Source organism: Astatotilapia calliptera, chromosome 6, assembly GCF_964374335.1.
Source record: "Astatotilapia calliptera chromosome 6, fAstCal68.1, whole genome shotgun sequence".
Classification (NCBI taxonomy): Eukaryota; Metazoa; Chordata; class Actinopteri; order Cichliformes; family Cichlidae; genus Astatotilapia; species Astatotilapia calliptera.
Window position 1 is genome coordinate 12,039,446 of NC_137427.1, and position 22,350 is coordinate 12,061,795.

General features: G+C 41.3%; 1 protein-coding gene across 3 annotated transcripts in view; it reads left to right on the plus strand.

Annotated features, from left to right (window-relative positions):
* The window catches only part of add3a (adducin 3 (gamma) a), a 98,428-nt gene that overhangs the window by 19,875 nt on the left and 56,203 nt on the right, over positions 1-22,350 (plus strand). Inside the window, exon 1 of one of the 3 annotated variants that reach the window (XM_080302776.1) lies at positions 9,844-9,980. The exons of the other annotated variants lie outside the window; for them this stretch is intronic. The gene's annotated coding sequence lies outside the window, so the exon portion shown is untranslated. Of the gene's footprint in view, positions 1-9,843; positions 9,981-22,350 lie in introns of those variants that run through there. 3 annotated transcript variants of the gene reach the window in all.

Here is a 22,350-nt window from a genome sequence, read left to right on the forward strand (position 1 = left end):
TTTCTAAACATATACAACTGTCTACATACCTGGACACACAGTAGAAACTTTTCTGGTTTTGTGCAGATTTTCCAGTTCAAAACCTCAAGTATGATTCCTGGTTATAAATAAAGCTCGTGGTTGGTGGTTGCCGTTCTTCTGTTTTCAAATGATAGTCCTAATGTCCTAGAATTTTGTTATCTCGAATAAACTTCCACTGTCCACAGAAGCCCACAGAACCCTTTTCCACTGCAAAATGGGTTTTGGATGTTTGACCATCTTCAGAATTTGAAACTACAAAGCTTTTTTCCAAGTCTTCTGATGGAAGCATCGTGTGCCTGTCCCCTGTAGTTTGAGTTTGTGGGGGCCATATGGCAGTATTGCTTTTAGTTTGAAAGCCAATCCTAGAATTCATTCAATTCTAGGAATTTGACAGTAGTGGATCGGATATCAGTCTGATACTAGCCCAGAAAGCTGGATATTGGTGACATGATCCGATCTATTCATTTGAGTTCTTTATTCTGTATCTGTCATCACCCAAAGCTGACGTAATGTGGAGGAAACTAACAGCAGAGCAGCAGCACTTTGGAGGTATTTCTCCAAATCCTAAAGATATTATTGGATCAGAGCCAGTAAAAGCTGATTCCAGCCATCCATATGTAAGACAAAAATTTTTGTGTTTCTTGTTAATTATATTTAAAACAATTTCTTTTGGCTCAGCACTGCAACACTGTTGATCTGTAGTATGTTTGTGACTCATTGAATTTTAGGGAACTCCCATGAGTTTGATCTCCTAGCCACAGTCTGATTCTTTCCTATCTGATAAATGAAAGGATCTTTTTCTGTGTTTACAGCAGCGGTGTGCTTTGTGCTTTCTGTTTTGGGCCGTTGACGTACGAGCGACACAAGATCTCCCTCCTCTCACTCACTCCTCTTTCACTCTGTATGTCTTTACTTGATCTGTCTCTCGTTATGCACCTCGGTCTTATCTTACCCTGTCGCTCTCCCTCTTTCTCTGTCAGATATTTTTAAAGGATCTCTCTCAGACGTAGTTGCTCAGAGCTTGTAAGGTCAGAAGAAGTCAGCGTAGCTCTGATTGCTGGTGTGTCTCAAAGTGTTACATACCAAGTTGTCTGGTTCTTTAATTCCTGTATGAGAACATTTCAGGTCCCAGCAAATTTAACTGCAGACACAAAAGTACTTTAGAGTCTGTGCTTATCTCTGAGCACTGCTGGAGCACTCCTCTTTGATAATATTATCCACTATTATCCTTCTAATGTACATTTTCTTTTACGTTAGTTTTACCAAACCCATATTCAATCTCCAAGCAACATTTGAGCAGCTAAAATTTTGTTTTGCATTAAAATTTGTTAAAAAAAACAAACCCGAGTTGGGATAGCTCTTTTTTTTCATTCCAATAATTCTCTTGTACCAACTGATTTAGTATTGTTCTTGACAAGGATTCAGCTCCAGTGGGAATCCGTTGCTGACAGCTTTGTGATTTGGACATATTTGCCATTTAAAGTGCAAACTGCAGCTAAGCCATCTGGCTAAGCTTCTAATGTTCCATTTATAAATTATACCACAATAGAAAGTGGATTAACGTCTGTCGATGTAATCCTTTAATGAGTTTCGTAGTGCTTTCTGCGATTTTGTTTATCCTGCAGCAGGAATTCAGAAGTAATATACACTATTGAACTGTATTAAGCATCTTTGTAATTGCATTTTCTTGTAATAACGAATCTGTTAATCAAACAAGGCTGAAGTCCTTGGAATACTGGCATGTTCTAACGAGTAAATATGGCAAACGTGTGGCAAAATTACAAAATGTCACTGTTCTGTATGTTCTTGCTGCTGAGAAGACATAAGCGACAATCAGCTTGCCTTTGACGTATTTATCATCAGAGGTTTTTGGGGCCTCCCAGCTTTGAGGGGAAAAATGCAGCTTTTCCATTCTGCTAAGAGAGCAGTGATGTAATAAGGGATGATGAAGATAATTTAAAAAAAATAATAATTCAGCGATGTTACAGCAGACGAGCTATGAGAGACACTAGCATCATTTAAATTCTTGCAAACGTTAATAGAGGCTGTTGTGAAATGGGTGCACAACAATGTGGTAAATAAACTTAAGGAAAATGATTTTAATTAATATTTCTTGTTCTTCATTTGACTTGTGTACAGCAACTTTAATGCCTTTTTTTACATCTGTCCTGTCTCTTTGTAAACCAGTATAATATGACTGTTTCTATGAGTGGCTGAAAGTCATAGAAACAGTTGGCATCTCCTAATAGTCGAGGTCTTTGTAACAACAATGACAGAAGTATAAAACCCGAGCTGCCCAATGACAGTGAGAGTGTCAGCACAGAAAGGTTGATAAGCGAAATAGCTCAAAAAATGAAGCACAAGACCCGAGTATTTATAGGAGCAGTAATGCTAAGACTGAAAGTGTGCTGTAAATGGCACTTGTCTCCAGCAACATTTGATCTAAAAACATATTTTTGAAGATTGGCTCCCATTTCTTCCTTTAGATTTCCTTCAGTAAAGTGTGTGCGGTGTTCAGACCTGGCTGTGGTGCCTCACCCTGATCACAACGTGCACAGTGATATGCTAGTCCTAGGTGATGATGACATGCCAGTGCAGTGCTTTGCTTAGTTCTACGTTCTCTTGTTTTGGAAAGCCTTGGTTCACTGTCCAAGGATATTGTTATTACTCACTAAGGTTCAAGAAAGAATATACAGAGATATGGTTTAACAGCCTAACTTAGTTTTTGTATTCCAGTTACTTTGTGAATGAATTTTGTAGTTTTAGTTAATAAAAATTGATCCAAAAACTGGCAAGGCATATACACAGACACTTTTCATTTATATTATTAGAATTTACATTTAAATCCATCTACTTTTAGGGTAGAGTGCTGTAATCATATCTGATATTAAGTCAGCCTAACATTTCTGCAAACTATTGTAGACGTCAATATGAAAATGTATGTATTTTTTTTTTTAAATTTGGAGTAAACAACACTTGCTCTTATTTAAAAACCGTATAGTGATACATTTCCTTAAAGATGGACAAAGTTGACGAGACACATCCATCCTACTTCTTCCATTATTTCGGACACTTTCCCAGTCAAAGACAAGTCCAAACACATGCTAAGCTGGGTTCAGTTTAGAGAAAACTCAGTGAATCTTCAGGATAAAGGAGGTTTGAATTATATGATTTTAACAATTCTCACTGCAGAGATGGCCAGCTGTTCTAAACCTGCAAGCATTCAACCCAAGATGGATTTTATAGATGGTGGAAATTAAAAACCCATGCAGTTCTTGAACTTTCAGGGAGAGTCTTTGTTGGAAATCACAAAAGGCTGGGCATATCTGACATGGATAATGATATAATGATGTTCAACCCAGCCCTACAGCATAGCGGGGCAGAGCTTACTACAATCCTCTTCCTTTGGTGGAACTGTGTATTGATTTTTAAGGTGCTTGAATAGGTTTTGAAGTTGAGTGAAAAGACATTGTTGTAGTAGGTAAGAGATGCATTTTTTTTTTTCCTCCCTGTGGTGGCTGCACTGTCTTTCGGCATGGACAGATTTGTGATGACCATGTTTAACAGTATTAATCAAAGTGGTCTTTCCAAGGACTTGACACGCTGATTTATGGCTCTGAGCTGTTTTAATTATAATCAGAATGGGTGTCTCCCTGATGAATAACAGCTGTCTCTTCTGTGACTCATAAGTCCTGACAGCAGCCAGAGGAGTTGGTTGTTTTACTTTGTGTTTGTGCCTGTGCCTGATTGTGCATGTGCTCTATTTGAATTGTTTCACAGCCAAATTTGATATGATTCGATAACCTCTGCTTCTGTTTTTTCTTTCTTTCTTTTTGGCTAGTTTTGCTCAGATGGAAGAACGGGGGTCTGGCCTGGTCTGGTCTGGCAGCTGTAAATGATCAGATTTATGGATGTCTGTTTGTGTGCCATGGTTTTGTGGTGCAGATCTCTGGTTTAGAGCCACATGATGGGTCTTGTAATCATCAGTCACATCCCAATGAAACGCAGGCTGGGAGTATGCGGCCACATCTTGACCGCATGCACAAATGCACATAGGAAATACAAATTGGCTGCCATCAATTTCTTCATTATTTTGCTCGTATAGATACAAAAGCAGATATTTCGCTAAGCATATAATGCATAGTCACAAACTGACACAAGTTCTGCTTTCAGCACTGGTGGCCTGTGGGGCTTTTGTAGTGCAACAAACAACCGCTTTGTGCTTTGCAAGGATGGGAAAGTAGGAGCGCACTGACGCGCACTTAAAAACACAAACACACATTCGTACACGAGCACGCTCGCACACTGTGGAAGTGTCAAAGGCAGGGTGCAGTTCTGTCGTGCACAATAGGCTGTTTCATTACAGCCCCCTCATGACACTAGAGCAGAAAATGGACTTGCAGTAAAGGGCAGATGAGGAGTCGGGAGTGTTACAGCTCAGCGCTCTGAGGTTGACATGACCTGACAGTGGTCAGGTCCATATCGGATAGATGGCTTCACTGACCTGACAGTCGATTGTAAATGGAAAAATGCATCATAAAATACTTTTTTGTGTGTGTGTGTCTTGATTAATAGGTTCGATAAACAGATGCATGAGCACTCCTCTTGACCTTTCTTGACTGGTAGCTTCAATCTTTTGTAAAATCATGTCAATTCCAGTGCTTCTAAATTGGGGGCTCTCAATGTTTTGAAGCCTGTATAGCCACCAGTGTGTTTCAATAGTAAATAGTTTTTTAATCATTAGTTTAGTGGCTGTTGCTTTTCTACTTGTACAGCTGTATTTGTCAGTGTAATTGAGGGTCATTCTGCTGTGATTTCTAGAACAGAAGTAATATAAGAGAATGCTCCCTTGGTCTGCTTCTGTGGTGCTTTTGTGTACCATGAAGCGTGGGTGGATGAAATGTATAGTACTGCATGTGGTCTTTGTTATGCTGCTGGACTTAGAAGATCTAGTACCAGGGGTTTCTATTTCTTTGCCCTAGTTCTGTTTTTGAAGTGGATTTGGTAAACAGTGAGATACTTTACGTCTCTCTCATCTGAAACTTTTTGTTGTATTCTTTGCACTGAACAAAGAGCAAATCACCAAGCTGACTCTTAAATGTTAGAATTTTTTGTTTTTACAGGGTACAAAAGTAGAGAATTACATTACTACAACTGGCCATAAAAGTACATCTTCCAAAGATTGTGTTTTTGTTTGTTTTTTTACAAGCCGGTCTATCCAATAGGCTCAAATTTAGAGGGTAGTGATAGCCACAATTACACATTGTCCACAACAGAGCCATACTCTTAAGTCATCATCAGTGTTGGTCAAGTTACTTGAAAAAAGTAATCAGTAACTAATTACTGATCATACATAAAACATCTGAAAGTGTTCAATCCAGTTTTTTTTGTTTGTTTGTTTTTTCCAATAGCTCATCCGAAATTAATTTACAATGTGGGACAGATTTTAAAATAAAATAAGAGGTTGTTTTTATTGAATATTTTTGTTACTGAATCTGGCAGCTGGCAGTGGAAATGTGCCGTGGAGTGGGTGTTGTAAGTAACAATGTTTGGCAGTGATTTGTGTTTGTCTGAATCTCTCCCTTCGTGTCGCCGTTTAAGTCAGACTTTAAGGCTGGGCCTCTCAGTCCTTTCAGTTATGGCTGAGATCTGCTTCATGTCAAAACTGCTCCCTCTGGACCGCACTGGGAGATGGAATTAAATTGTAATATTTTCCAGCATAATTACATTTTGTGGGTGTTTTTGCTATAGCTCACATTTTTTTGACAACATGTTAAAGTAATTTAACATGTTGCGTAATTTCTTCGCATGGTAGTAGTATGTGTTTAACCGAGCTGGTCTGTTAACAGCATAGCTTTAGTGCTATTCTAAGAAGTCGATTAAACTGAGGGTCACGCTGTGGAGTTCAAGCCCCCGTCAAAATATATCTTTTGACCGTAATATGCACCTCCTGACCTTGTGCCAGACGCGGACTCATTAGTGAGTCACCATGTGTCACATGATGTTGCAGTCAACCCAGGAAACTAAACGGAGCCCCCCTCCCCCACATAGACCAAGAGTCTCCACACCTCATTCAGGGGGAGAAGGTCGTCTCAGGACACGGTTCATCTGAGTCTGTGAACAAACAAGGAAAAAAATACATCTGGGTGATTAATAAAGCCTGGGGCCTATTTGTCAGGTTTAATTACAACCGTTATAAGACAAAAGTAATATTTTACTAATGAATAATTTATTAAAGGGCTAAATGAGAAGAAACTTCATTGGCTTCTTAGGAGATTATTTTATGTTACGCGATTATGCTGCTGACACTTGTATCAGCCCTTTCTATGCTTCATTTTCTTGCCTGTGAAAACAGTCATACACACACATTATTTTCCACTGTAGATGGCAGCTTTCTGCATTAATTACCCGAGTCGTTTCACAACACACGCCTCATATTTTGCTACGGCAAACACAATAAATCCCTGTAATAGTCACTGCTTTGCTTTTTCTCAGCCATGCTTTATTTCTAATGTTGGACACAAGCCAGTAGACCACTGCAGACTCTGCAGGTGAATCCTTGCACTTCCTTTGGGTATTTCAAGGGATTTAAGCTTGCGTCAGCACTTGCGTTGCTTTGGTATCCTCTTGGGTTTGCAGGGAGTAGAATGGGTTCATTTACTCAAGTTAAATTCTGGGGAGAGAGGTTCACTTCTTTTTCCTTCTCTCTTTTTCTAGGCATTTAATCTGATTTATATCCATACTTTGCATTCTTTTCAAATGAGTACATTCTTATTACATTCAAAGAATTTCTTTGTGATGCTTTAGTTATGCCAGTAGTTTGCACAGCCCTTGGCCAAAACTGTGTTGTTTTCGATGAGGAAATGCTGCATGCTAGTCACATGTAGCAGTGGAAAGAACTGCTGATCATATCCAAGAATCATTTATTGTGGCTCAAGATGGAACAAATGGCAAATATGGCATTCCAGTGCAATGTCAGCAGTGTTCTCAAATGCAAAATAGTGGTCCAGATTAGAGAGGATGAAAAATCCTGAGAGTAAAAGCTTAAGAATACTGGCGGTGGACCTTTTTGATTTTGATGTTAGCAGGAAAAAATGGTGCCTATTTACTTCGATACCATCAGCAGGTTTGTGACAAAATTGTTAGTAGGAGGAGAGTACTGTCTGTTTCCTCTTTCTCTGCTTATCAAACAGTTGCTGTTAATGAGCTTCACATGTACTGTGACAAAGTGAGCTATACTTTGTTTCTCCCTTTTCCTTTAAATGTAGATGGAGCCCTTAAAATGTGTCTCATCTATGTTCAGTCAGTGAGGACATTCATGTAAACGCGCATAGCTGTCTGGTGGTCGAGTCTGCAGTTCTGAGCTGAGGAATATTATGTGCTAAATCAAGATTAATGGAGTGATACTGACAGCCAAGCAATGTAGCGTAGGTCAGTTTATATGCACAGATGACAGGTGTGCAAACACAGATACACACCAGCCTAGATTTACACCTTTATTGCCATGTTAGAGCCGTTCATGCTCCCGCTGTGTTGTTTATTTTGGTGCGGGTATGTCCAGTGAGAAGGTTGTGGTGATGGATGTGTGGCTTATTGTGAGAAACATGTAGTTTTAACAAATACATGTATGAGGCGTTCATTGCAGAGAAATGAATGCTGAAGATGTTTCTGCCACATGAACCAGTTTAAACACACTACTCCTTAAAAATAGTTTCCAGTGTGGGGATTCACTGCTTTCAGCCACGAGCGATTGATCCGCTCGTCCGAGGCAGTTTGACAAACGTAAAACCACACTCACCGCACAGACCAGCAGAGCAAGCAGGGAATCCCTGCCACAGAGACTGACAGCTGCATATACAGTAGCTTGCTGGGGCTGTTTCTCCCATAAATCCCATACTCTTTGCTCGAATAATTGATTTCAAATTGATTTATAGGCTCAACTGGCTCATTTGCTTCTTGTGCTGGTATGGACTTGTATTTTTGTTTCCTATAATTATTGCCTCCTTGGTTTGCCAGCAATAAGGCCAATGTTTTACCCTCCAAATGGAAGCATTTTCCACAGAAGCACCAATTAAATATTCATTTGGATTTGTTTGTTTCTCTGACAAACCATAAATTAGACACCCCAACAATTTCCTATACATGATGGAAGTTGGAATGTTACACGAGGCCCATTTTAGCATTGCTGTGCAGTCCTTAGAATACGTCTCATGCATGATGCTTTTCCACATCTTAATAATGAAAATCTTGAAAGGGGACCGATTATGCGTTTCCTGATTTTATGTCATATGATCACTTTTAACCATTTAAGTGCAAATAATCCCCATGACCCCAAAACTCAGGTTTTAGACTGCCTTAAGTGCACTTTATGATGTGACTGAGCAGCTTTCACAAATATGGCCAACGTGGCTCGCCAACCGGCCAGTCAAACTTTCTGAGGAGTAACCATTTAAGAGGAAGTTAAATGGATACTATTATACTTCTATTAACTCATTGCTGTAGGCGCGTGACGTCAAACTCTTCTAAAACCATATCATATCCTAAAGTGCACATCCTTAGAAATGTATCTACACGTTGCAGTCATTGCCACCTGCGCAGGTATTAATGTTTTGCAATGGAATCTTCAACTTGTATAGTCTACTTTGTCGTCTCTGTATGGATTAACCATAGAAGTACAACTGAAACAATAAAGTGAGGAGATAAATGTTTTTGATAAAGAACAGTTCAGTGTTTTGAACTGTCAATCATGCAAAGCTAAAATAATTGCGATGAAAAGGAGCATAATGGTTCCGTTTTAAAGATCTGTTGTGTGCAGTACACGGGAATGCAAGTGCTCAGTGCAACAGGTTCTTCACAGTCACGGAAGTCAGGATAGTGTGAAGGTTAAGATGAGTCCTCATTTGCATGGATAACTCTGCCAGGGTGAAGTCAGAACATGAGCGGTGCGGGCGCAGTACTTGTTGTTGTTGTTGTTGTTGTTAACATCTCTCTCCGTCTGTGTTCGTCATCATTAAATATTAAGGCTTTTACTTGCTATCCAACTATTCATTTAAAAGCCAAGGACCGATTTGGCGCACATCATTGTATTTCTAAACTAAAAAGCCATTCCTAAATGGCAGCTCCTCCCTCCTTTCTTTATATGATCAAACGCTCCTCCAAACTCTTTTGTGTCAAAGGAGATTCCTCACATGAGGAGGCAGTTGAGCTGCTATCAAGTGCTGAATGTCATCAGGAGGATTAATGATTAATGAGGAGGGAGGGACTGTGTAGTGCAGGAAGGGGGAAGATTTGGCAACACTGGAAGTATAGGAGAGTCATTTGTGAATTAAAAAATAAATACAAATTGGTGTTTTAATAAGTTTCAAGGAAGTTAAATGGGGACTGGGAGGAGGAAAAATAGAAGGAGCGAGCTTAATTTATTGCACAACCATCTAAAGTATCCGTCTTATGCATTACTCACTTTGTTATCAAGTTCCAGTCTATACAAATGTTTGAAAGAAGGAATGGCTAAAAAAAACACCTTTTGGAGGTCTTGGACCTTTTTCACAAAAGATCTCTGAAGCACCCCTGGGGGCGAATGACCCTGTCATCTCACCCCTCCCCCCCTTCCATATTCAACCCCTCCGTCACTATCAGCCTCCTGCTGAATTCACAGAGCCCCCTTCTCTCTTCATGCTGGCCAGTCCTCTGCAGCTCCTGCAGCAGATGCGTCGTATTTTCTGCCAGATGTACCAGAGTGCGTCCTGCTTAAGTAGGGAAGAAGGAGCAACTCCAGGAAGGGGGGGAAAGATGCTGTAGGAGGAGCGTGAAAGAAAGCGGGCAGACGACGCAAAATTTTACACTGCATTCGGCTTCAATGGGAGAGGCGTGTTAGAGAGAGGGAGAGCAGTAGCGGCAGCATACTCGCTGTAGCGCAGGTGGATCGCAGCTGTCTGAAGAGAAAGATTTGGCGGCAGCAGGTTTGTACTGAAGATTCTCCACAACTGTAGTTTTTTATTCCGTGTTTTGTGCACATCTTTGTATTTTCTGTGACTGAATGGATGCTGTGTTCCCCTTCGTATCACTGCTGTCCCTTCATGTTTCTGCTCTGCAGTTCTGTCATTCCCTAGAGCTGACCGCAGCAAAGGAAAGTGTGCGCATCAGTGGTAAACTCATGTTTTTGTTTCATTTTTTTCTTTTTAAGGCATGCACTGTCCTTCTTGGTATCTTGTTCACAAAAGTTCATTACACATTAGGAAGTTTATGAGGGATTCAGAGACTTGTCTGGCATGCTAAATGAAATAGCAGAGGCCCGATTCCCTCCTTTCAAACTGGGAGTTCTTTTACTGCGGAGAAGAATAGAGCTGGGAGCTTTGAATGCACCCGAGATGGCTTTCTGTGTGCTTAAGAGAGGTGCCGCCCTCTCAAGTGTCAGCATGCTTATGGGAAGGTGGTAGGGGGTAGGTTCATGTGCTTGTAGTTTGTAGAGGGGGCTGGGATTTTTGCATCTGGGCTGTATTGATAAGGCGTGAGTTATTACCTTGGTCTCTTACATAATATGAAATTTTAGTTTAAGGTTAAGGATTAAAAAAGTTGCTTTATTTTCTTGTGGTTCCTTTTTCCCTTGAGGGGAAGGAGTGATACAGTCAAGTGCTCTCGTGAATCTCTTTTCATAGATATCAGTTTACTGTCGACTGAACGGTGATAAGGAGCCATTAGGAGCAGCTTGTTTCTATTTCGGACTGTTTTTCCGGGTATTCCTATGAAAGGCCCCCTTTCATGGTTGGATAAATGACTGACTGACTGGGAAAACCGGTGGTTTTGTTGCGCTTTGCTCACTTTCTTTTTTTGTCTTTTTTTTTTTGTCTTCCCTGAAATTTCTGCTTACATTTGCTTCACTTCATTAGATTTATATAGCTTTAGGCATTTTCCATGATCAAGGCATTGCCTTTTATGCCTCGAGGTTATGGATCATTTCTACTTGTTTTCTCTTTCTTCTCAAGAACTGAATCACAGAAATCTGTACACCATTTCAGATCAACAGTCTCTGATTTCAACACAACAGATTTTTTTTTAATTTTTTGCTCAAATGCTCTGCAGCTTATCCAAGAGCTCTCACGCTGTTTGTGAAGGAAATTTGGGGCCAAGTTGAGTCATGTTTGTGCTGCAGTTCTTTTTGAGCTATGCTAAGATCTCAAGCTACCCATCAGTGCAACAAAGTGTATGCAAATTTAAACGTAGATGTGCATAGGTTACAAAGCTTAGAACTGACCTGCGTTTTTTTCTGACTTGCTGTCACATTTGTCTTTCAGTGCTGAAGTAATAAAGTCTCTGATTCACATCAGGAACACACCTGCCTCTGTAGTGTTACTGCATACAGCCACTGAGCTCACAGACTGTACGTTTCTTCACTAATCTCTTCCTGTTGTCTTCAGTGTGGTGAGCAAATAGTCCTCACAGGTTTGTCTTTGTTGGCTGCCTCACCTTTATCGTCCAGGCTGAACGAAAAATACTGTAATCCACACTAGGTGCAGTAGTGCACACTGCACACAACCTCAACAGACTGTTTGTTTTTGAAAATCATACATTTGGGGTTTCAAATGCTCTAATGCTTGATAATGGCCAAGCATGTCAAATCTTGCTTCTGTCTTGGATAAAAAAAATTTTAAATTATTGAAATTGGTATTCATCCTCTCATTGAGCCTTAAACCAACATCAAAATATTTTCAAACTGTGACTTAAAATCTGGTGAGTTCTTGACGAGGAGGCTGAATGTGCACATACAAAGCACTGCTAGCTGCAGCTTTATATGCTGTTACTGTTGCTTTGTGGAGGTTTAACAGGAGCAGAAAAATGTTCTGCTTTGAGATTCAGTTCTGCTGCAGAGGATTATTAGGTGTGTACACATTGTACTTGCTGCCATGGCAATGGCCTTGGTGCTCCAATGAATCCTGAAATGTCCAATCAGATATTTGTGCAGAGTTCGTCTGCAGAAAAAGCAATAAAAAAGGACCCTTGCTGCAGGCTTTGTTTGGTCTCCTCTGAGGTTTCTCATTGTTTCAGAAATGACTTTGTGTGCTGGGCCCTTGAAGAAAATGTTGGTGCTTCAGGCCAAATGATTTGCGGTCCTTCTGGCCTTGATTTCCTCTCCCGAGGCATTTTTTTTTTTAAACAAATATATATATATTTTTTTGTATTCACATGAACTTGACACCACATGCCTGCTCTCAGGTCAAGGTTTTGAGATATAACTTACATCTGACTTATTGTGCTTTGACCATGTAGTTCAACAACGTCCCAGAAAACTATCCAAGAAAATTTATCTCCCAATGCTGAGGCTGAGGGGGTGAACACGTACTGTTAGCGAGTATTTTTCTGGTCTCTCAATCAACCTCAGCGACCTCACTGGCTCTATTCCTTATGCTCTCTGTAGTGTGTGCGTGTGCATGTGCGTGTTAGGTAAATAGCTTGGGTATTATTCCCACAATTATGTCATACAACATGGTTTCCAGCTGTCTATGTCAGCTGAACTTAATTTTGCCTTCAAGAAATTCATCCTCAACCACAGTCCATGTGTTTGTGTTGTTTTTTGTTGGGGGTGATTTTGTGCATGTGTGCCCGGTCTGTGTTTTGTTCATTTTTATTTATTTATTTATTTATTTTTAAATCTTTGCCTTAACTGTTTATATGAAAGTACACACTGAAGGTCTGTGGAGTGTCACCTGTTGGCTTGCTCCATAAAGAAAATCAGATTGTGAGTAATGAAAGCGCTGAAGCTTTTTGGTCTTTTTAGAGATCATGATTAGGGTCTGATTGAATACTGCGTTCCAGCTCTAAATTAAGTGCTTTGGGCTGGGTCCCATAGACGGGCAAACACAGCTGAAAAAATGGCTGCACACATTTCAGCTTGAATGCAGGTGCTCATGTAGTTTTAAAGCAAAATCATCTTTGAACTAGAAAAGTAAATGTGAAATTATTATTTTTTGTTTACAGTGGAGAGCATTTAGGCAGCACTGAGGTCTTTCAAGCATTACATTTACATAAACAAGGCTTCCAAATCCTCAATTTCCCCCCAGGCTTGAATTTTGATCTGTTGGATTTTGTTTTCATGGGACTGACACTTTAGTCATTTCTCTCACATCTTCATTCATGTTGCAAGCTTGTTACTCAATCAGATTGCAATAAACGCTCCCAAAGAGAAAGATTGATGCCGTGTGGTTTGCTGGTTTGCTGCTGCTGTTATTGTTGGAGTCATGCATGAAAAGACGTCCACAGCAGAAAACTGCAGCACTCCAGCCTCTGAGTAATCCCTTGGATAATGACGTCAGTTAAGTACCATAAATTGGTTGATCTTTGCCCAGCAGTGGCTGGACCCCACTAACCCAGGCTCCCATTTTACCCTGGCCACAGTGAGCTGAGTCTTGTGGGGTGAAACCAATAACGATTTAGGTTCTCCCAACACTTTTTTTTTTTTTTTTTTTTTAACAGATTGTGCTAGTGAGGTCAAAGTTCATGGGAAGGGTTTCTGAAATTGTCTTCACCAAGCAGCTGCATCCCTTGGCAGGTTAATATTAGATCTCATAGTTAAGGAGTCATGTGTTACAGGGAACTGGAACTTCTGTAGTTCAGTACTTTATAGTTGAGCCTTTGTTGAATCCTTACGACTTTTAAAAGTTTAATGAGCTACATTATTGTGTTTATATGTTCTGGGTAGTATTTATGTTAGCCAAAGAAATGCGAGGACAGAATGCAAAGCTGTAGCTCTCATGTGCCCGGGTTATACTTTCAGTTCTGAGTCAACCTGTAGAATATCTATTTCACAAACTGACCTATTGAGGACTGGCATCCTATTACAGTACCACACTCAAATTCAGTGAGCTCTTTAGAATGACCCCCTTTTTTCAAATGTTTGTAAAAGCAGACTGCATCCCCGTTGCCACAGGTAAATTTGCTCTTCCTCATTTGACTGAACCTCCCACCTGTTTGTGCTTTGATTTCAACCACATTCACTCTGTGCTTGGTGCCAAAGTACCTCACAGATGTACAAAGCAGAGTGCTCCTTGTGTTTCCCTGCACAGCTTGTGTGGCCTAACACTGTATGTTGTCTTTGTCTTGTGAACCTGATCCCAAGTGCAAGTATTGCAGCACCATCCACAGCCGTCTGGACCCACTTAAGCACTGGACAACACAGAAGTTTAGAGGCTATTGAAAGAACATGGAAGAGCATAAAATACATTAAATACTGGAAGACACTGACCTTTTCATCTTTTGGAGATGCTGTGCATCACAACATTTTTCCTTTTTGTGCTCCGTTACCACTTTTGACGTCAGTTGGCTAATTTTGGCTTGTGTCATTAACCTTAAGATATCCCTACTTTTTTTTTATTTTTTATTTTTTATGAACGCTACTACCCTTTTGACCTGACATGCCTGATGATTGGTGTTAGTAATGCTGATCTTTAATAAAACAGGAGGCTACCACTTGGTTTAAAACCAAAGCCTCCATAGGTCTCTTTCTTTTTTTTTTTCCTGTGGAAAAAGTCAACTGGTTGAAAGGAACTTCATTAACTTTTTATAGTAATGTTTTATGCCTTACTGACTATCACCATAATTGTTTACAAATGCCAGGTAATAAGTACTCATTTTCCAATACAGAATCCCACCCAGAATAAAATCTCTTTACAAATTTGTCTTTGAAGCTCTGAGAACAAAGTGTGAATTTCACAGGAAAGGAAAGAGTGCTTTTTGACAGGTAGTTGGCTTTCTACATGTGGTGTTTGTCCTAGGATTTACAGCTGAGTGTAATGTGATGTGTGGCAGGTTGAGGAATTAGAAAAGATGGAGTGGAGCCCAAGAAGAATGATTTATAGATAAAATGGTAGCAAACAACCAGCACAAATTCATGAATAAATTTGCATCATATCCTAAGGATATGATGTACAGGACCCACTGGACCAATAACTTGGACAGGACTCCAAAGCTTCCCACCATAAAACTGGTGGACTAATTGTTGAATACTGGTTGTTTTTACTCTGAGCATTCAAGGCGCTTTACACAACTTGCCTCATTCACACCCATTCAAACAAGCACTTTTTCTACTTGGGGTTAGTATCTCGCCCAAGGATGCAGACTGAAGCAGCCAGGGATCAAACCGCCAACCTTCCAATTAGCAGATGAACTGCTCTGCCACACACCTCACTAGAGTAGGGGACTGAAGACTTGCACATTAAGTTAATTGGTCATTCTAATGGTGCATACAAAATTAAGCTGGGAGTCAGAATTTGAGTTTCCAGTCGGAATTTTCAAATGAAATGCCTCTTCAACATGGGAAGTCAGAGCAACGTTGATGTGTGTGTGCGTGCATGCGCGTTGTCTGTGTTAGATCTGCAACAGATTGGCAGCCTGTCCAAGGTGTACCCCGTCTCTTGTCACATGACAACTGAGTTAGACTTTAGCCTAGCCACGGCGCTAATTTGGATAGGCAGAAGAAAAATAATGGATGGATGAGTTCTCTGTCCTGGTAGATTGGCTCAGGACTCCCAGGTTCCTTATTAAATCCTTTTTCACTCTTTTCTTTCTGACCCTTTTTCCAACTTCTCTGCTTCTTAACTACAGTCTAGAAGTCATTTATAAAGTCAGGATGGGGTTTCTCCTGTCCAAAAGTGGATATATGAGTAGAGCACAGAGGGTAGAGACTAAAGTTTGATGTCCCACGCTTCCCATCAAGGGGATTGCGTCAGAGTGGAGCTAAAGAGCTCCGTGCTGGAACCAGCTGTGGGTTGATGTTTGGCTATAACCAAACTTGGTACACAGTCTCTGCCTTGGTAACGAACATCTGGTTCCAGCACTTTTTAACAGTGCGTGCACCAAAGTAAAATAAGTGATAGTTCAATGATGTTGGTGTACTGACACTACACTTGTTTCCCGTCCTTAGTGAATCCTGTCAGTCTTACCTCAGCTGTTAGTTTCTTTCCTCTTATTCATTTAGTTTGTTGTAAATTAAGATTGGGAGATTACTGTGTTATACTGTCATTGTGCTTATTCATACTCACTTCACCCAAATTATTAGAGGCTCTGCTTCTACGCTTTGTCAGTTCATGTGGGTTGTGGCCCAGGAGCTAGTGTCTGCTGTCAACCAATTGCAAGGTTAGTGGTTTGGTTTTCTGGGAAGGTGCTAAACCTCAATACATCCATGTGAGTAAGTGAATGTTAGGGTAAAAATCCTTAGGCATATATAATGGCATGTCTTGTAGTAAGAAAGTTGAGTAGAAAAGCACTATGTTTGCCATGTTTTAAAGTTTGCATATGTCGATATTTTTCAAACCAAAAGAAGTCCACTTGTTTCGGGGATATCAGAAAAAGGTTCAAGTGTTTGTGTAGTTATTTGAAACAAATGCAACACTTTTATACATGCTAAACAATAAGGAATCGGCAGTCCTCTTAAAAGTGAAAACATTGAGGCATAAAGGTCCAACATTACAAGCCTGGGGGAGTTTTGTGGGTCCACACCCCAAAGACTACTAGATTTGAAGACTTAAAGTTAGAGAAGTTGGAGAACACATCCCAGATTCCTTGTGCGTGAGAGAGGATGGAGTCCTGAGAGGGAAAGGGGGGAAGAAACCAAATGTGCATGTGTGATTTTCCTGAATTTATGAAAGTATCAATTACATGGGTCAAGGGTTACAAACTTGGAGATGAAACAAGTAGAAGTGCAGATTAAGAAGTGGGGTGGGAAGTTGAACAAGTTAGATGGGCAGGAAAAAAAAGGCCATTTTGGCACGCATAGAGGGAGAAATTAGTGAGTGAGTTGGGAGCGTGGGTAGGTGGGAGGAGATGTTATGAATCTCCCCTTCTATTGTCATTTCCTCTGCAGCTGGTCCCGGGTTGAGAGGGAAAGAAAAATATAACTGAAATCTAAACAGCGGTCCTGCCAGTGGGCTGGGTGTTCCCTGCTGCCGACACATCTGTAATAAAACACATTGTCTGATTTCGTAATGCTGTGTTAATAAAGGTGTAGAACAGGTCTGACAAGCTAAAGATGCACACATGTAACACAAAATCTGAATAATGAATAATCCGTTGTGCAAGGGAGAATAAATCCTTTTTAATAGATTAAAACCTTCCGATTTGAGTTCTTGTGGGAAATGAAATTGATAGTCTAGAGTTTCTTTATTTTGTGGAGTTGTTTCATGTATGTACTCACAATTTTTGTGCTTCTCACTGTTTTAAGTAAGTCTCAAGATTTAGTCTGGGAAGACAATTTGCTCAGATTTATTGCTCAGCCCCAGCCCTTGAAAGAGACCTCCATAGCCCCTTGTCTTCTCTCAGGTCAGGTCTGTGCAGCTCAGCCTGACAGTCTATGGTCGTGGCCCCTTTAAAATATAGCCATTAGGGATTTTATTATCGGTCATTTAGCCTGTGGTGGTCTTTCACAGAAACGGTTCTATACAAATCATAGTTGACTGTCTGTAACAAAGGGATCACAGAGCTGAATGAATGGATCAATTTAAACATGGCATTTGTTGAGAAACGGCTAAATGGCTATGATAACAAATCCTTTCAGTTCTGATTTTATTTGTTTGGTCGAACTTTTTACACATTGCTTGGCCTATTTTTGTTTTTTTGTGCTGGTGTGAAAAATTAAAAACAAGCAGGATTTATATCTCTTCCTCTACAGCTATCCTTTAATTCTTCATACAACAGTTTCTGTCATGTTTTGTGATTACAAGTGTGCTTATCACCATAAAACTTTGAGAAGACACCAACAATAAATGCGTGCCTTTATTTCACTTTGACTTTTTAAAGACTCTCAAAAGAGTCGTCTATTTTGTGCACCAATGTTTGAGGCAGAGGAATGTAGCTGCCAGAAGCTGTTGATCACTGGGAGACACATAGAGGTGCTCTCTGCAATATTCCTGTAAGCCAAATGTTGAGCCAACCATTTTAGCACAGTAACATAATTTCGGGATGCTTATATAAGTAGGACTGCTGCTTGTGCTGCACTAAAAAGTTCTAACACTGAGCAATACACCAGGGCATTTAATATCCCCTTCACCGTTTTGATGCAGTACTTTGTTTATGTTTGTAGGGCATTCGTAAAATGCCACACAAACTCACATTTGCAGCTTTTTTTGTTCGACACTGTATACTTTTAGCTCACGGATTTGTCCTTTACAACATCCCAGACTGGTTTCTTTCAAAGCTTCTTAGTGCTTCAAAGGATACTACTTGGCTCGGCCTCACAAAGCTCGTCATCAGTGCCGCTAAACTAGCTCGTTCAGAGTCCGCCGCTTCCCTCTCACGCTCCATGGAGTTTGGCAGGTAAAATGGCCAGAGTTATGGAAGTCATTAAAATTCCTTGGGAACATGTGGACCCTTGTTTATTTTTCCGTCCAGGCGGGAGGGTGGAGGGCTGCCAAGATGCTGCACTGTCTATCTCTCAACAAGAAAGTGTGTGTGAGAGAAGAATGACCTGGTGGAAGATGAAGGAGATGAAAGAGGGGTTAAAGAAGAAGAGGAGGAGGAGGAGGACACACAGGTGGTGGGACTGAGGGGAAGGATGGAGAGCAAAAGTTATCTAAAGAGAGAAATGCAGGCGGGACAGTGAGAGAGAGAGAGAGAGAGAGAGAGGAGGGGGCACAGTCCGACAGCCTGTACTGGACGCCAAAGAAAAAGTTTAACAAATGAACGCCGAGGTTTCAGTGAGCCGAACAGGATGAGGATTAGAGACGGATGGATTCGCACACAGGCTGCAGGCAGAAAAGCTGAGACAAAGAGGGATGTAGAAATCAAAGTAAAGTTAGAATCTACCAAACAGACACACAGGGGAAAAAATGTGTTTTTCTGTCTCCACTATATATGAATTACGTGTACGACCTTGATAAATCCTTTCATTGAGTGTGTGTGTTATCAGGGTGGGAGGACAACTTGATGAGTAAATATGTACATCAGCACATTATCCACTCTGCTAATTCTTTTACAACCCAAACTAAACTGTTAATGCTCACAAAACTCAGCTCAGTGTAGGAATAACAGGAATAACCAGACGTTGCTCCCTTTTAATGAACCCAAAGTATCATGGGATCAAATGGGAAGCATCATACCTCAAATTACTGTAACTTTTACTATTTGTGTCAATCAAATGTGGTCCAGCTGCGCCCACAAGGCTTTTTTTTTTTTCATCCATCCATCCATCCATCCATCTTCATCCGCTTTATCCGAGGCCGGGTCGCGGGGGCAGCAGCCTAAGCAAAGATGCCCAGACCTCCCTCTCCCCAGCCACCTGCTCCAGCTTATCTGGGGGAACACAAAGGTGTTCCCAGGCCAGCCGAGAGATATAATCTCTCCAGCATGTCCTGGGTCTGCCCCGGGGCCTCCTCCCGGTGGGACATGCCCGGAACACCTCACCCAGGAGGCGCCCAGGGGGCATCCTTGTCAGATGCCCGAACCACCTCAGCTGGCTCCTCTCGATGTGGAGGAGCAGCGGCTCTACTCTGAGCCCCTCCCGGATGGCCGAACTTCTCACCCTATCTCTAAGGGAGAGGCCAGCCACCCTTCGGAGGAAATCCATTTCTGCCGCTTGTATCTACGATCTCGTTCTTTCGGTCACTACCCACAGCTCGTGGCCATAGGTGAGGGTAGGGACGTAGATTGACCGGTAAATTGAGAGCTTCGCTTTTACACTCAGCTCCCTCTTCACCACGACGGACCGGTGCAGCGTCTGCATTACTGCAGCCGCAGCACCAATCAGTCTGTCGATCTTCGGCTCCCTTCTCCCATCACTCGTGAACAAGACCCCAAGATACTTGAACTCCTCCACTTGGGGCAGGATCTCGTCCCCGACCCGGAGTGGGGACTCCACCCTTTTCCGGCTGAGAACCATGGCCTCAGATTTGGAGGTGCTGATCCTAATTCCCGCTGCTTCACACTCGGCTGCAAACCGTTCCAGTGCGAGCTGGAGGCCTTCACCCGATGAAGCCAACAGAAACACATCATCCGCGAAAAGCAGAGATGAGATTCTGAGGCCACTGAAGTCCTGTCCATTAAAATTATGAACAGAATCGGTGACAAAGGGCAGCCCTGGCGGAGCCCATCACCCACCGGGAACGAGTCCGACTTATTGCCGGCAATGCGAACCAAGCTCCTGCAACGGTTGTACAGGGATCGAATGGCCCGCAGCAATTCCTTCCTTTTTTTTTTTTTTTTTTTTTTTTTAAATAAAAATATTCTTATTTATGTTTTAGCTTACCTTCTGTTTTTTATCTATATGTATGTATCTATACCAGGGGTGGGCAATCTCAGTCCACGAGGGCCGGTGTCCCTGCAGGTTTTAGATCTCACCTTGGGTCAACACACCTGAATCACATGATTAGTTCGTTATCAGGCCTCTGGAGAACTTCAGGACATGTTGAGGAGCTAATTTAGCCATTTAAATCAGCTGTGTTGGTTCGAGGACACATCTAAAACCTACAGGGACACCAGCCCTCGTGGACTGAGATTGCCCACCCCTGATCTATACACATACACAGAAATGGTTATAAAAGCTTGTCAAAAGCAGATGACCAGACCATCAGATCATTTCTCCCTTCAAATCCTAGACTTGTCATTCCACACCATTGTCTTCTGTTAAAGCCATAAAACATTGTGGGTTGTTAATAAGAGACCTCTGATGGTGTCTCCTTTTCTGTGACCGGCGAGTTTCTCTGTGTGCAATACCCGGTCAGACTTATATCGCCCACTTACCAGTCATAAATCTTCTCTGCCTTCATTTTAAATGTGGAAAAATCCTTTCATGCTCGTGTTTAAACACCAGATCCGGGAGGGACCTGCTGTGCTGGTGGGTGTTTTCTGTGATTGGTTAAGCAGAGAGGAAAGATTGAAAGGGATCTTGGTGCAAAGTGTTGCTCAAGGGTAACTGGCATTGCGTTGAGATTAAAAGAGAGACGACCCGTCTGTATGTTCCATCAGACACCTTGTAAATGGAGTCAAGTCACTGCCGCATTAGCAATACTTGTCTTTTTCTGGTCCGGAGGTGCTACTTAGATTACTGTCTGGTGTTACAGTGGTTGATTGTTGGGGATATTCCTGTATCCAGTTGTTAATAAACGGTGATGATGTTTAAGGAGTTTGAGGGACACCACATGGGAAGAAGGGTATCTGCTAGTCTCAGGGGATAAAGAAAAAGAAGGGAGTTGTGGAATTTTTCAGTGCATAGCTGTGGTAATACCCTGTGCAGCTGAAAAATGTATCAGTGATTTTTATCACTGCCAATACTCCCCTGATCACAGGCCAGGAGACTGAGAGTGCAGCAGCAGGCAGTCAGTGAGGTCACTCTCCATCTCCAGTTGTCTTTTTTTCCCCACCTAACGCAGGAAAGAAAGTGTCTACCTTCCTGCATTTGTTCATTTTTAACTGGAACTGACACAGCAATGTGGACCCTGGGGGTGATCCATGCATTTACCTGCCTCACCGACAAATTGGTGGCTAATTAAGTCGTAACATGAGAACCTGTACCCCCTTTTTACTTAAATCTCCTTTTCCAGAAAGCACTGGCCTTTGACATAGATCCAGGTCTGGAATTACATGTCTGTAATGCCAGTTTAAATTATTATGTGGCATGTCTGTAAAGCTGACATCACATCTAGACATTGGTTCAGCTGCACTCCGATATAGTAAAGACATGAATTAGATTAAAGTTGACTCCTTTACAATTTACCGAGGTTGCACTGAGCATGGGGATCATTCAGAAAATGTAAATAAATGTAATGATTTGTGGATAAATAATTATCCATACGTGACGATGCTTTAATCATCAGGTATTTCATGAATTCATTCATGTTGAAGTAATGATCTTAGTTATATTTTAATATTGTTTTGTTTTTTTTAAGTCAGTGTCTCTGTGAAGCCTGAGACTTCAAGCTGGGACTTGAACCACTAACCAGTGAGTAACCTTGTCAAGCCATGTCAAGGCTATTCCATTGGGATTTCATTTAGCTATGAAGGGTAGCTATTTGAAACTGGTATTTATGCCTTTCCCAGTGTTTTGAGCTTTTACTATTCTGTAATGCTGTTCACATATGGTTGCTGGTACTTACAGCCTTTCATAAAATTATTTTGTCAAACAAAGTGACTCTTAAAATATTGGTCAGAGTTCTTTCGGGGCAACAGCTAATATCTCTTAGGGAAACTGTTAAGTCTAATTGTTGAATGTTGCCATTGTGTTTCTTAAATTTGTACAGTCTTAGTTCAAGCAGTAGGATCAAAGCCAGAAACTGTGGCGCAAATTTCCAAGACAAGTGAGCTGAGCCGACTGAAGTTGATGCTGATGCACAGTGACACCCTGTAGTTCCT